Source organism: Taudactylus pleione, unplaced genomic scaffold, assembly GCF_031769625.1.
Source record: "Taudactylus pleione unplaced genomic scaffold, aTauple2 ptg000145l, whole genome shotgun sequence".
Classification (NCBI taxonomy): Eukaryota; Metazoa; Chordata; class Amphibia; order Anura; family Myobatrachidae; genus Taudactylus; species Taudactylus pleione.
This window is the reverse complement of record NW_028284547.1, coordinates 5812347-5828841: the sequence shown is the minus strand read 5'-3', so window position 1 is coordinate 5828841 and position 16495 is coordinate 5812347. Positions and strand designations below refer to the sequence as shown.

At 40.1% G+C, this 16495-nt stretch overlaps 1 pseudogene; it reads right to left on the bottom strand.

The window, feature by feature from the left end:
- LOC148522656 (uncharacterized) overlaps positions 1 to 16495 on the bottom strand; it is a 200635-nt pseudogene that overhangs the window by 97813 nt on the left and 86327 nt on the right.

Sequence of the window (16495 nt, the reverse complement as noted above, 5' to 3'; positions counted from 1 at the left end):
CATCGTGGGTGATCAGCATCATAATCAGCTCTCTTTCTGCAGTGTCCCGGCTACTGACAAGGTATAGCATACACTACAGGGTTTCATCAACCCTTTCCTGACAATACCCTGCGCATTGACTATTTACACGGGACCTCTCCTACTGTACACAGAGACCCGGTGTTTTAGATGTAACACAGATCTCAGGGAGTCAGTGAATACACCTGACTCAACAACCCCCCCTTTTTTTGCTGATAAAGATACGGGACTTTAACCATAGCAGTTATGACAACAAAGGGACTGCTTTCTTTCCTGTAACTGATCACAGACAGTATAATCATTCACTAATGTTATTGTTGGGCTACTGTCACCATCCTAAATAATTCACTACGGAAAGGAGAATTGCTACATACAATTAATTTAAACGGATCTCCAGGGATATCACAACTGTTACTTTTCAGTGTACCTAATATTTTTATAAAATTCATTCCAAGACTGTGCAACCATTTAATAATATTTCATAGTTTTTTTCTACTATTAACGACTTTGTTTTTGTGCTTTCTAATTGCATATTCTTTTTTCCTAATGAAAGTCTGATCAACTCTATTTTTATGTCTTGTATATTTTATGTATATATGGTGCTGATCTTCAGCCCTTTTCAATATATGTATCTTTCATATTCATTGATGTGTGAGATACTAATGTCCCAGCATAGGTAGTAAAGCAGTATTCTTTTGTATATTTTTTGGTTTGTAAGGTAGACAATAACCTTTTTATAACTGCTGCATTATTATCTGATCCTCCTGCTCTATTAGCACTGGGTATATTCTCTTTACTAATATATTCCTATCTATATTATAATTACCTAACTCTGGAGATTATTGAGATTATTTTGTCTGTCTCTTTCTTTATCTTACATCCGTCCAGCTCTGCAACCGGCAACTAAACCAGCAACTTTTCTATCAGTAGCCTGACACATCCTATTTATAGTCATTCCTCCCCCATTGCTCCTTAGCAGTTCCTAGGATGACCAGAAGGAATTCTTACACTGAGAGGTGACATGTAAATCAGGGTTTCATAACATTAGTACATTTCCATTCAACAAAGCAGCTTCTCGTGCCTAGCTCCTTGTCTTGTAAATGAGGTCACTTACTACAATTGGAATTGTAGTTCCATGCGTTCCATCCTGAATAAATTCCTATGTCTGCCTCATAAAAAAATATACACACTATGGGTCTCATTCAGACCCGCTCGCAAGCGCTGAGCGCTCGCAAGCGGGTCAATGTTTCACAAATGTGCATGCGCACAACGGAGGCTTCTCCATCATGCGCATGTCCGAGACCCGGCGAGCGACGGGGAAACCGTCGCTCAGGGTTGCGCACCAAAGGGGGTGTGCTGTCGATGGTTATTGACAGCACGCCCTCTTTGGTGGGTGTGCCGGAGGCGTTCCCATGGGAATGCCTACTGTCTGGGTCCGGTCCCACTGACATCACTAGTGATATCAGTGGGAGTGTTTTGGGCTCTGAGAGAGCCAAAAGCACTCCGTGCTTGCGGCAGACGAGACCCTACTGCAAGGGTCTTGTTGCAAGCCCGATGTCTTGACCATCGCGACCATCTTTTTGTCAGCTCAAATAAGCTGTGGGTGGTCACCCACAGCTATGTGAGTGGCCAGGAGGCCACTCCAATTTGAGCTAGGACGGCCTGATTCAGAGCGAGCGCTCTTGTCAGAGTGTCCGGCTCTGAATCAGGTCCTATGTCCACCACAGGAAAATATATTATACACAGTACTTTTGCCACAGGAAAAAAAAATATACACAGTATGTCTGCCACAGAAAAAAAAATATACACAAAATGGGGGGTGATTCAATTCAGCGTGATTATGAAAAACATGTGGCCGGCACTTTAGTCATAGAATGCAGGTATTCATGCCTAAATACCCAGGTTAAGTCGCGATAACCAGCATTCTCAGACTTAACCAATCCTCAACTACGCAATCAGCACAGTGAATTGAATAGCTCATGGAACACCCTTCCTGGGCTGTTCAACATCGCACTGAATTGAATCGCCCTGTATGTCCACCACAGGAAATAAAATATACACACTATGGCCCTGATTCAGAGCCAGATGCTCTGACAGAGTGCTCACTCTGAATCAGGGCATTTTATTTAATTTTTGAGTCGGCCTCCTGGCCGCTCTCTAAGCTGTGGGCCACAGCTTTAGCGAGTGGCCAGGTGATGGTCGCGATGGACCTTGCGGTAGTTTCTCATTGCTGCAAGCCCCAGTGGACTTCCTGCTCTAATAGAGCAGGAAGTCCACCTACAGACTTTAAGAGGGATGTCAGTAGGGCTACCCACAAACGGCAGGCATTTCTGCAGGAACGCCTCCATTTACCCAGCCACCCCCCCTCCCCGCCTTCCAAATGGGGCGAGCTATCAACATCAACAGCCCCCCATTTTGGATGCGAGTGCCGGAGCGAGTGCTTTGTGCGCTCGCTCCGGGGCTCGCGCACGCGCGCACTGGCACACCATCGACCCGCTTGTGAGCGCTATGCGCTCAAGAGCAGGTCTGAATCAGGTCCCATGTTCATTATAAAAACAAAATATCACAAACATTGTCCACCACAGGCCAGATTCAGCAAGGAATGCAAGTGACAGATATCACAGATGTGGCCACTGTGAGTATATGCTAATCAATGCATTGGCACGGCACCCGCAGCACTAGATGCAGGTCCCCAGCACTGTACAATGCCACCCACTTCCCTCAACTGAATGCTTGATCAGTATGCATTAAAGCAAAACATTGGTAACATCAAGAACTTTTGATTGTGGCCACGTCCTGTGTGCATCAAGACGTGAGGCTTCATATGCCAATACACAGCCAGTTTTATACATGCCCCTTGTAATGGCAACCCAATGCACAGGCACCCCCCCTGACACCATCCACAAATGGCACTTCCTGTTAATCAACATTAGAGGGGTCTCCATGCTCATTGCCTATGCCATGTGAACCCTTACCCATATGCACAGACTGGTTCGTGCACGTGCAATGCTGTCCATGTAGATGTGTATAGATGCAACATTGGCCAGCTGCATGCAAATTATCGCTTGTGTTCCTTTCTGAATCAGGCACAATATCCACCATAGAAAAAAGAAACCACAAACATTTTCTACCACAAATACAACACACACACTTTCTGCCAAAGAAAAAAACAAAACAAAACATATATTTTCATTGACCCCACAAGAAAAAATTTAAAACATACATTGATTCATTGCACCCCACACCTCCCAGATAACTGAGTGACCTCATCTCACAGAGCTGTAGGGAAAGATGACCCAGAGGACTAGTGGCCAGTCCCTCACTTGCCTTTATCCCACCATAGCACTGGTATGCAGCAGCAGCATCAGTGATTAGTCAGTGGCTGCACTGGCTGCATCTATACTATGTGCATTAGTGGGACAGAGTGTGGCAGTGTGACCTATGATATAGCGCTGCCATATATAGTCACATGCACAACACAGCAGAACTAGGGTATTCCCTCGGTCTTAAAGCTGACCCCATCAGGCGGCTGTCAACGCAGTAATTATTATTACACAGCTTCTGTCTCCTGGAGTCTTCAGCTACCAAGCACAGTGTGCTGTGCATGTCTGACATTTTCAGCAGTGCATATGATCCCAATGTGCCCCTTTGAACCCGCTGGGCCCTAGGTGAGTGTCCTTGTTGCCTAGTGGGAAATCCAGCTCTGATGCCACCAATCCTGTTACACCTACTGTAAGCTGATGCACCAGGATGACGCCATTATCTCTGCACACACTATTGGAATGGGGATAGTGTGACCATCTCACAGTCGCTTACCTCAGTGTGATGTGTGCAGAGGAATCAGTGATCATTGTTGTATAAGATACCAGGTTATAAAAAGGTAAATAAGAATTACTTGTGTTAGAGACTTGGGTAGGTTTGGTGTAAGGGCCTAGGGTACATAACATAAGCTGGAGAAAACTATGCTAAACAAATTTGATTTAATAGTTTGCTTTATGAAACAAATATGCATGTGTCCAGCAGCATATGAGCGTTTGTCAAAGACTGAGGGGCAGATTCAATTTGACATGAGGTTTACCCCTGAAACTCAGATGCTGCCTCAGATACACAGGGAAAAATATAGATTCAAACAAATAACACAATTATAGGTTACCACATGCTACCGAAGGGTTTCTTATACTGGGAAATTGACAAATAATCATGGGCATATTTTACATGGGTGCAAGAGGAGCTGCTGATATGGGTCCCTGCACTGAGTATCAAAAGTATGATGCTTTTAAACCTAGCTTTCTGCTCCTGTAAGAAATAATTTTATTAATTGATGCACTGATGCATCTAAGTTAAAAATTAAATGTGTAAAATTAAAAAGGTGCTACCCCAAAAAACAACCAGCCCCGGGCTTTTAACAGTCAGTTCAGGTTGTGCTTAAATACAGGGGACAAATGTAGGGGTCCCCTGTTCTGAAGCACAACCAGCACCGGGCTAGTCAGAACCAGCCCTGATTGCCAAAATATGGGGAACAAACAAAGTAGGGGTCCTTGTACTTTGCGCAACCAGCACTGGGCACTGATCTGGTTCTGTTTCTGGAAATACAGGGGGGAAAATTGCATAGGGTCCCCCTGTATTTTCCAGAACCACCACCAGACTTTTTGTAGTGGGGGGGCTGATGCCACAGCCAGGGGAGCCTTTTCACTAGACCCCCCAGCCAAAGCACTAACCCTGACCACTACTCAGTCCATGCTAGGGATCCCTGGGGAGCTGGGGACCCCCCAGTAAAGGGGCCCCCCTCTCACAGCTGCCATCCTTCACTTAAAGGTGCAGAGAAAACAATATTAAAAAAATGGTGTCTGTTTTATTTCAATATTTCTTTTGCAGGGGTAGTAAAGCTACCAGCAAGGCCTTTATCTTTTGCTTGCAGTTACTTGTGGTTCTCCAAATACAAGTATGTGGGTCCAGCTGGAACCTGTAGTACTACTGCAAAAGACAATATTTAAACTTTAATATGCACTACACTACACTATCAACCCAGCACTCAACACCCAGGGGTGCCAGAGATAGCCCCAGGCTATCAGCCTGGGCCTGGCGTGCCCTGGAAAGAAGTAACCCTTTATTGGGGGGCCCACAGCTCCCCATGGATCCCCGGCCTGGGCTGACTAGCTGGAGAACCTGGTGAAAGGGCTCCCTTGGCTCTGGCATCAGCCCCAACTAGAAATGGTTGAGTGCTGGTTCTGATAAATACAATGGTACCCTATGCATTTTTCTCTTGTAATTCTAGGACCAGGACCAACTCATAGCCCAGTGCTGGTTGCACTGAATATTGTCATTTGTTCCCAGTATTCTGGCAATCAGGACTGGTTCTGATTAGCCTGTTGCTGGTTGTTCTTAACATGGGGGAACCCAATGTAATTTTTCCTCCTTATTTTGCACAACCAGTTCTGGGTCACTAAATGCCCAGTGATGGTTGATCTTTTGGGGGAAGGGGCATGCCATTTTTTTTTACACATTAAAATCTTTTTACACACATATGCAGGCTTGAAGGCTGCATCTGCAACAGATGCTGGTTACCTCCCTTGGGTCCTACTGCCTGCTTCCTGTCCCACCTTGGCCACTAATGGCCACCACCGCCACCTGCTTTCTCCCCCAGGTGTTAGCAGACGCTAACACCCACTACCTTCTCCTGGGTCCTAGCCACCACAAATGCCAGCTTCCTTCCCTCTGGTCCTGGCCCCCACTACCACCCACAGAGGTCATGCTACTTGGTGCACCTAAGTGAAGCCACATTGAGTACACCTGCTAAAGGTTCCTACTAAGACTTTGCAAGGAATTGAAACTTTCTATCTCTGTAATGGCAGATTTGTAAGGTAATAGTTTAAAAACTGTAACTTTCTCAACTACCTGAATCCAAAAAGGCCCTATTCTGGAACAATAGCTACCTACTAAACAAACCCCATGTCTTAATTTGCTCCCTACCCTGAGTTATATCTTCCCAAAAATCCCCCATAGAGAACAGCAGAAAAGTGGTCCTAACTAAGAGTCAGAAAAAATGACAGTTGATAATTTAGATTACTCCCGAATCCTCATTTTTTATGTTTTTGCCCTGAAATTTGGCAAGAAACACCGTGCCAAATTTCAACAGTTCTACCTTCCCATGCCAAATTTCAGCTTGGTACCTTCTATAACTTTTGAGGTGCAGTCCTTTAACACCATGACCCCCCTTCCAAAATTTTCTATGGATATTTTCATTTTTTTGATTCAGCAATAATATAAGGGCACAACTTACATATATATATATATATATATATATATATACATATATGTATTATATACACACGTTGGTGTGGTATCATGTAATATGATTACATAAACGTATCAGTTATTCCACAAGTCTCCTGAGTACCGCCATTTGCTTCCAATGGTAATATATATATATATATATAAAAAAAGATAGCTGGCACTCAAATGCTCCTCCGACAACATGCGCCAGTGCCCTTCTAAATTACCAGCCCTGAACAGGGATGGAAACACGATATATAGAACAAGATAGGCGGCACTCTGGTGACTTAAAAAATGCACTAGACCCCGTAAATCAGGTCAACCTGATTTACGGGGTCTAGTGCATTTTTTAAGTCGCCAGAGTGCCGCCTATCTTGTTCTATATATATATATATATATATATATATATATATATATATATAAGAAAAAAGCACAAATTGTACTTTTACTAAGATGATGTAAAATAAAATCAATATTTTCATGAAAGAACTTATGAAGTCTGGTGACTGCATCCCTACTCTTTGGATTTATATATATATATATATATATATATATAAATATATATATATATAAATATATATATATATATATATATATATATATATATATATATATATATACACACTGTTTCCTCCAGTAGATATATACTGGAGGAAACAAGGCACCTTATTTATAGTTTTATCTTACACTGTTTCCTATAGAAGGAATTACAGTCCGACGAGGAGCTGCTAAAACTTTGAAATGGATAGAAAGCTCTTCTACTAGAGGCACCATCTAGAAGGAAAGAAACTCTGAAAAGTTTTTTAAATCTGTGGAGGATATTTAAAAACATTAGCTATGCTAATCCAAAAGAAAATTAGAGAATGCTTTGCTGTGACTGGATGAAATGTACTGGGGATTATGTAAAATCAAATAGGGACAAAAAAGGGCTATGTTGAGAATAGTGAAAACTCTCCCACCTGACAAATTTTATGTAGATAATATTAAATCAAACTAAGATTATAAATTGTAACTGTGATTTTGTTATAACTGCAAAAAAAGGAATGATAAATGCTTAATGGTTGTATGTGGAAAAATGTGTGCAATAAAGATAATAATATATATGCAAACATGGATTTACTAAAAACATGCAACATCTTTAAAAAAATAACTTTGTGTGCTCATTTAAGGATAGCAAGGCACCTGTGAAAATGGCAGGAATTGCATTAACACTATTTACTGTATTTATGTTTCTATATTTACATGTATGTGTTAAATGGAATTATTTTGTATGCTTGTTCTATAAATGCAGACATACACATAAAAAAGATGTGATACAAGTTATCATGAAACACATGATATATTCAGACCATTATAGCAATTCATTGTGTTATTAACAAGTGTTATCTTTCAAGTACATCCTTTACTAAATTCTTATCATATATGGGGGTTATCTCTTCTGTGACTCCTCTTATGTCTAAGAAAAGAAGACCATTGTGTAAAACACTTGCTGCATTCAGAGCATTTAAATGGCTTCTCTCCTGTGTGAATCCTCAGATGTATAACAAGCTTTTGCTTGGTGGTAAAAAACTTGCTGCATTCAGAGCATTTATATGGCTTCTCTCCTGTATGAATCTTTTGATGTAAAACAAGTTCTTGCTTATTGGTAAAACACTTGTTACATTCAGAGCATGTAAATGGCTTCTCTCCCGTATGAATCCTCTGATGTATAACAAGATATTGCTTAGTGCTAAAACACTTGCTACATTCTGAACATTTATATGGTTTATCTCCTCTGTGACTTCTCTGATGTCTAAGAAGATGTGACTGTTGTATTAAACACTTGATACATTCAGTGCATGTAAATGGATTCTCTCCTGTATGACTCTTCTGATGTATAAGAAGAGATGACTGTTGTGAAAAACATTTGCTGCACTCAGAACATGTAAATGGTTTCTCTCCTGTGTGAATCCTCTGATGGCTGAGAAGCAGTGATTTACATGTAAAGCTTTGGTCACACTCAGAGCACAGATGCAGTTTCTCTCCTGTGAGACTCATCGTGTATTAGTTGAGAAAAAAGCTGTAAATGTTTTTGCTATTCAGAAAATGAAAGTAGATTTTTTGAATCCTCCAGTAGAAAACAATTTATTTTTTTATTTTGCTTGATCAGAGAAAAAGTCACTTTCCACGTCTTCCAATACTTTTAGTGGGAATATTGCACCTTATTTGTCCTATAAAGAAAAAATTAAATTTTTAAGAGCACAAAATTGACTAGGTTACATCTACTTTTAGAATAATTGAGATATTATTTTAGGAACATGATATATATTTAAATAAACTAACAAATATGACCCAGTCATTTTAAATTATTTTTTTTAAATTGCTGAATCCTCATTTCCAGTCAGATGTGCAGCACAGAGACCTCTCCCCTCCTGCAGCAGATATATACTTGATATAGTACACATAGTCTATTAATGTTTCCTTAATGATTGTATATTCCTCATACTGTGACCTTAGAATGTGCAGATTATAAAATACTCATCCCAGCACTGACCATAGATGGGTAATACATGTTACCAATCCTGTCACACCTACTGTCATCTGATGCACCAGGATGCCACCATTATCTCTGCACACACCATGGGAATGTATATATAAAGGCTCTCTAGGTGATGACTCCATCATAGTATATTACATATTACTGTGTGCATCAGGTTAGTTTACATAAATTGATATTAGCTGGGAGCTCCAACAAAGTATCTTACATATTACTTTGTATATCAGGTTAGTATATCAGGTTATTATATATAAATGGGTATCTAGGTGGCAGCTCCATCTCACAGTCACTTACCTTAATGTGATGTGTGCTGAGGAATCAGTGATCATTGTTGTATGAGACACCAGGTTTTTAAAAGGTTAATAAAAATTATTTGTGTTAGAGACATAGGTAGGTTTGATGTAAGGGCCTAGGGTATATCCCAAAAGCTGCAAAAACTATACTATACAAATTAAATGCAATAGTTTGTATCATGAAACAAATATGCATGTGTCAGGCAGCATATGTGCATTTGTATAAGACTAAGGGGCAGATTCAATTTGACACAAGGTTTAACCATTGAATCTGAGATGCTGTCTCAGGTGAGCAAAGATAAATCTGTGATAGATGCACCCTCTGGGGATTAATGATCAGGTAACCCCATAGATTCAAACACTTAATACTAAGTCTATGGTTTACCACATGCTACCTGTGGTTTTCTCACACTGGTAAATTGACAACTAATCATGGGAATATCTACCATAAGTGCAAAGGGTGCAGCTGATTTGGGGCCCAGAGCTGCGGGGGGGGGGCCCATATTCCTTGTTAAAGTTCTACACATCTTTCACCATTGGTTAATACATAGGGGCCTTTACAAACTTTTGGTAAAGGGTCTTCAAATACCTAATTATGCCCCTGCAACTAATATAATAGCTCTGTGCATTAAACCCAGATATTTTTTAACATTAAAAAACATTGTTGTTCATAAAATATGCCTATGATTGTATCATAACTATATATAAAAGTAAAAAAAATATATATTAACTTGATGCACTGAGCAAAACGTAAAAAATAATTTTGGAGCTGATACCTAGATACCCCTTTATATATACTAAACTAATGCAGAGAGTAATATATAAGATAGTGTGATGGAGTTGTCACCTAGATACCCCTTTATATATACTAACCTGATGCATAGAGTAATATATCAGATTCTATGCAGAAGCAGACATCTAGATAACCCTTTATATATAATAACCTGATGCATATAGTTATATGGAATATATTATTGCATTTGTGTTATAATAATAAAAATATAAAATATTTGAATAGTTCTGGAAGTAATTATAAAAAAACACTAAACATTTTAGACACAAAGAAACACTCTATTTGTGGAGTATTTCAACAATACACAAAATGATACAATAGTACATAGATGAGCTCACCATATATAAATATATTCTTATGTATAATATAATTACCTTACTCTGGAGATTATTCCATCTGTCTCTTTCATATGCTTCTATACGTCCAGCTATCAAATCAGCAACTAAACTAGTAACTCTTCCACCAGAAATTAGTGTCCTGATACAGACTATTTATAGTCATTCCTCCCCCATTTCACTCCATAGTTCCCAGGATGAACAGAATTAATTTATACACTGAGAGATGAAATATAAACAAAGCAGTTTATCATGCCTAGCTCCTTGTCTTGTAAATGGGATGTAAATATTCCGAAAGTCACTTACTACAATGGGGAATTTTAATTACACCTTTGCAGGTGTAACACCTTGTATTCTTATTAGATTACAGCAGACACTGGCATCCTGTTATGTCACCACAGGGACCTTTTGTTAAGAAGTCACCTATTGTTTGGGCAGAGATTCAGCAGAAAGACCTTTTCTACATATCAGCAGGAACCTCACAATGATTATGTACATAATAAGATCAATAGACATATGTATAGTAAAAGTCAATGTTTGTTAAAATCTGTATTAAATTACATTTCTCCTGATGTCAGATGTTGTGATATAAAGGTTTAATTTGCGATACATCTCACCATTTACTTTTCAGAAGAGACATAAATCAGGTCTTTATTGTAGAATTGCTGCAAAGTAAATGCTACTATAAGAGAGAAATAAGAAGACTCGTCCTTGGGCCAAGGGGTACAGGCTGTAGTCATAAGTCCACTTCTAAATTGTATATTTCTGATTCCACCTGCCATACAGTGCCACTGCCGATGGTGAAACTAATGTTAGCTATTTTCTATTTAGTAACAAATCAACATTTTAACCATTAACTTTCCCTGACTACTTAGATATAGAGCTAAGACTCTCTGTGCTACTACTGGTAATAGAGATGTGATACTCCTGTTCCATAATCTGACAACATGGACTGATCCATGATTGACAACAGGAATAAAGATACTCGATAATAGAACAGGTGATCACACAGTGATACAGGCAATGGTGGAAATGTCTCCTTGCATTTCAGTCTCTGTCTGTCAAATTCATGTAAAATCAAAATGATACTATACACCACGACTAAACAGGCTTTATATGGGGCTGAAGTTCAATCACTAATATTAGGAAAATCTTACCTGTGCTACAATCCCTTCCATGATGGATGATCCCATTGATCCCAGGTTCCTATTATCTAAATATGCTGAAAAAGTGTTTGATCTGGTAACATGGGATCATCTGTTTGAGTCATTCCACCGCTTTCGCCTACCCCCACTCTTTATTAAAATTTTAACCTCTCTATATTCTTCCCCATTATTGAAGCCCTCCCTAATAAATATTTATCCCCACCTTTCTATATTCCAAGAAATACAAGACAGGGGTGCCCCATTCCCCTGATATCATTTGCAATTGCCATTGAGCCACTAGTGGTAACACTATGTCAAAATCCAACCTTTAAAGGTTCTGCAATTATGGACCAGGAATGCAAATTGTTTTTATTTGCAGATAATATGATGCTCTTTCTTTTGGATCCTGTACACTCCATTCTTGCAACTTTAAACACATTTTTTATTTAGTTATTTTGCAGAATATCACATTAATGTAGACAAATCTGATTTACTTCCTATTAATGTTACCCCTTTCCTATCCTCTCATCCTCATATAGCTTCTATAATTACTGTTACACCTTATAAGCACAAATATTTAGGTATTTATATACCAGCCCGATTGTCATCCCTCTATAGTGTTCATTTTTCCCCACTACTGAATAAACTACAAGATTAATTTATAATTTGGAAGGACTTTAAGCTTTCTGTTCTAGGCAGAATTACAGTGATCAAATGTATAATATTCCCAAACCTAGCATGTCTTTTACAAACACTACTTATTACATTGACGAAAGCTGATATTCTTCATTACACTAATATTTTTTTTAAACGTATCTGGCATTATCAGAAACCTAGGATTAATCATTCCTGAGCTAACCTGCCAAACATCAAAGGAGGGCTTAGAGCACTTCATGTTGCTGCATTTGCTAAATATGCCTTGTTTTGCTATCTGGCTGATTGGTTGCTACATACTGACCATTACTCTAACCCTGCTCTAGAAGAGGACTTGTTTTACCCATATGCTCTGGCAGTCTTGCTGCATACCCCAAAACTGCAACTTCCTTTGATTTTCCATTCTAATGATTTATTTTGGGATAACTATATAATACGGTTTAGCATCAATTGACACTTAAAGAAAAACCCTCTTTCATCATCTTTTATTCTTTTGTGGGGTAACCCGATGTTTCTTCCCTCTCTTAGTAATCCCCTCTACATACACCAAAAGGGCATCATGATCATAAAAGACGAGTTTGACCAGGTGGAACTATTCTTTCCTTTACACAGCTACAATAAAAACATGAACTCGCTCACTCTCATTTCTTTATGTTTTTGCCAGCACATCATTATGCCCAATCATTAGATATTCCTCTGTGGGCCTCAGACACTCCAGATGTTTTATCTCAAATACTCCCTTTATGTTGTATGATTACATTTAGAATACATCATCTCTGCTCTCATATCATTGATTTGAACTCAAAAGCTTGGTCCACCATTTTGCAGACATTGCACACAGAGATACTCAAATTACCTGACATTAGGTTGATTCTTGCAAATTTGGTTTGTTCTACCTAACCTTAAGCAGCACGGCTACAAGAGATTCACCTTAGTGTATTGAATCAGACTTGTATATCTGCTGCCCTTTAGAAAACATGTTGTGCCATTGGCCAATGGAAATTGTATCAAATGTAAACATTCAAATGCCTCTCTATCCCCTAACCTCTGCTACTGTGTAAAAGTTGTTAGGTTTTGGAACATTTTAAAAGCCTAAAATTTACTGAGTTACATCTTTTTTTTAGAGTAATAGTGTTATATTATTTTAGGAAATTGATATATATTTAAAAAAAAACCTCACAAATAACACCCAGTCATAGAAAATTATTGTAATATTTTGTCAAATTGCTATATTCTCATTTCCAATCAGATGTGCAGTACAGAGACCTCTACATTCATGCAGCAGATAAATACTTGATATAAAATACACAGTCTATTATTGTTTCCATACACATAATAAAATCCACATAGTGTGACCTCACAATGTGCAGATTATACATTACTCACCCCCTGCACTGACCATAGATGAGTAACACATGCTACCGATCCTGTCACATCTACTGTTAGCTGATGCACCAGGATGCCGCCATTATCTCTGCACACACCATGGGAATGGGGATAATGTGACCATCTCACAGTCACTCTGCTCAATTTTGTGTGTGCGGAGGAATCAGTGATCATTACTGTATTAGATTAAAGGTATTTAAAGGTAAATAAGAATGTTTGTGTTAGAGACATACATAGGTTGGGTGTAAGTGCCTAGGGTACATCACAAAAGCTGGAGAAAGCTATGCTAAACAAATCTGACTTAATAGTTTGTATTATGAAACGATTATGCATGTGTCCAGGAGCATATGTGCAATTGTCTAAGACTGAGGGGAAGATTCAATTTGACACAAGGTTTAGCCCCTGAAACTCAGATGCTGCCTTAGGTGAGAAAAGTTAAATCTGTGTTAGATGCACCCTCTGGGGATTAATGCACAGGGAAACCCATAGACCCAAACAGTTAATACTGAGTCTATGGGTTACCACATGCTACCTGCGGGGTTCTCAAACTGGAAAACTGACAACTATTCATGGGAATAATTACCATAGGTGCAAATAATGCAGCTGCTATGTATGGGGCACAGATCTGAGTAGGGCCCATCATTCATGTCAAAGTTACATATGTTATATACTTGTTTCACCATTGGGTGGTATATAGAGGTCCTTACAAAATTTTGCTATCTGGCCTTTAAATACCTAGTTATGCCCCTGCAACTAATTGAAGAGCTCTGGGCATTAAATTCAAAACTTTAGCCACATGAAAAACATTGTGTGTAAATTAATATGCCTATGATTGTATCAAAACAATATATAAAAGTAAAAAAATATATAGTAACCTCATGTACAGATTATTATGTAAGATACTATGTTGGAGCTGCCACCAAAACACCCCTTTATATATACTAACCTGCAGTACTTGGTAAAATATAAGATACAATGTTGAAGCTGCCAACTGGATACCCCTTTAGGAATCAGTATGAAATACCGCCAGCCCTGTGGCCGACAGTTCAAATCCCGGCAGCTCCTGGCTGACAAAAGCAGAGTTCCCGGCAGCGGAAGCCCGACAGCGCTTGAAATCCTGATCGTCCCTAAGGTAAGTATCTACAAACGTAACCTAACCCCCTAACCCTAACCCTCCTTAGGGGTGCCTAACCCTAACCTCCCCCCCAAGTGCCTAACCCTAATCCCCCCTCTATGTGCCTAACCCCAGGGGTGGATTGGGCTGCCGGGAGATCGGGACAGTTCCCGCTGGGCCGACCAAAATGTGCCGCTGTCCCCCTCCCCCAGGGCTGGCTGCTAGTACTCAGTCAGTGTCCCGGGGCCCTGTCTGCTGAGTGGGGTGCGGGGCTCCACTCTGTGTAATGAAGCAAGTACACAAGTACACAGCCCTGTCCCCTGCCTAGATACTATGCAATGAGAGCAGCTGCAGGAGCACATAGGATGTGTTCACTGTGCAGGGACTTGTGTGACAGGAAGGGGAGGAGCTAGGCAGTATCTGGGCCCGGGGTCTCTCAGAGCCAGATTCATCTGCCTGCAACACACTCACACACACAGGGAATTAATCTTCTCATCTTCAATTACGACAGCCTGGCAGCATCATGAATGGCTGGTGAGTACAGCAGGTGACTGTCATTGCTGTTATAAAGGGGCTGTGTTGCTATATAGGGATGTAGTGTTATCTAAGGGAGGCTGTGTTATATGGGGGTCTTTGTTATATGAGGGGGATGTAGTGTTATATGGGAGTCTGTGTTGTTATATAGGGGGCTGTGATGTTATATAGGGCGATGTGAAGCTGTATAGGGGGTTGTGATGTTGTATAGGGGGTTGTGGTATATATACAGTAGAAGTGGATTTTAGTGTATGCAGTAGGTGATTCCATCTGTATATAGGGAGCTTTGGTGTTATATAGAGCTGTGTGCCAGTATAAAGGAGCTGCGGTGTTATATAGAGCTATGTGTCAATATATAGGGGCTGTGGTATATAGAGCTATGTGTCAATATATTAGGGCTATGGTGTATAGAGGCTTGTCAGTGTATAGGGGCTGCGGTATTATATAGAGCTGTGTGTTGGTGTATACAGGCTGTAATAAGTGTATACCACTAAGGGGACCCTGTATGTCTGTGCTTTCTCCTATAGTTTCCTATGAGGAATTTTATCGCACCCTAACTCCCATCTAAAGTGACGGGAGATCGGGGTGCTATATTCAATTGTTTTTGGGTGATCATGTATATTGCAAATGTCGTGCCCAAATAGACAGGGATTAGCCATGTAAAATGACTAAGCTCATCTATAGACCTGCTTTGGGCGGCGAAACTGCTAACTTATCGCATATTTCTGCTCACCTGCCCAGGAGACTGTGTGAAGAAATGTGTTCTCCTGCGGCTGTACGTACCCCAAACAGCAACAGTTGCATTGCTCTGTTGGGCGCTTGCCGCTATCAGCCGCGGGCTAAAATAATTGAATTTACCCCCCATTATGTTGTAATGTTGTTGTGCTGTAACTATTTACTGTGCCTTGAGTTCTGAACTGTTAGATATACAGGGGCAGTATCCTGTGCTCCCCTCAGTGGGGTATCAAAACTATGTCGTCTTTTGCAATCAAAGCTCAGTTTGGGCAGCGTTCGGAGGTTCTTTGCATGTGCAGAGGATCATTGTTTGGTGTTAATGAAATGGTTGTGGGGGAGCTGCTGTGCATGCCCAGCCACCACAGCTCCTGCCATGGTCCTTTGCCGATACCTGAGAGTCACTCCTCACAATACGCCTCCAGCAAGGAGGTGAGGGGTGAATTCTCTGCTAAACTGTTCTGACTGCGTCAGAGAATTAATAATGGTTTTAATAATGAGTATTTCAGTGTCTTGGGGAATTTGCTGCACCAGAGCACTGTTAAAATGAGGTGTTAATGGTTTTTCCCCTTAAGATATTGTAGGTGTACTGAAAAAAATAGATGTACATTCTAAATTCAGCCAAGTTTGCTTTATTGTTTTGGTGCAGCTATCCTGGAGCCAAGAAGGGAACAAATGTGTT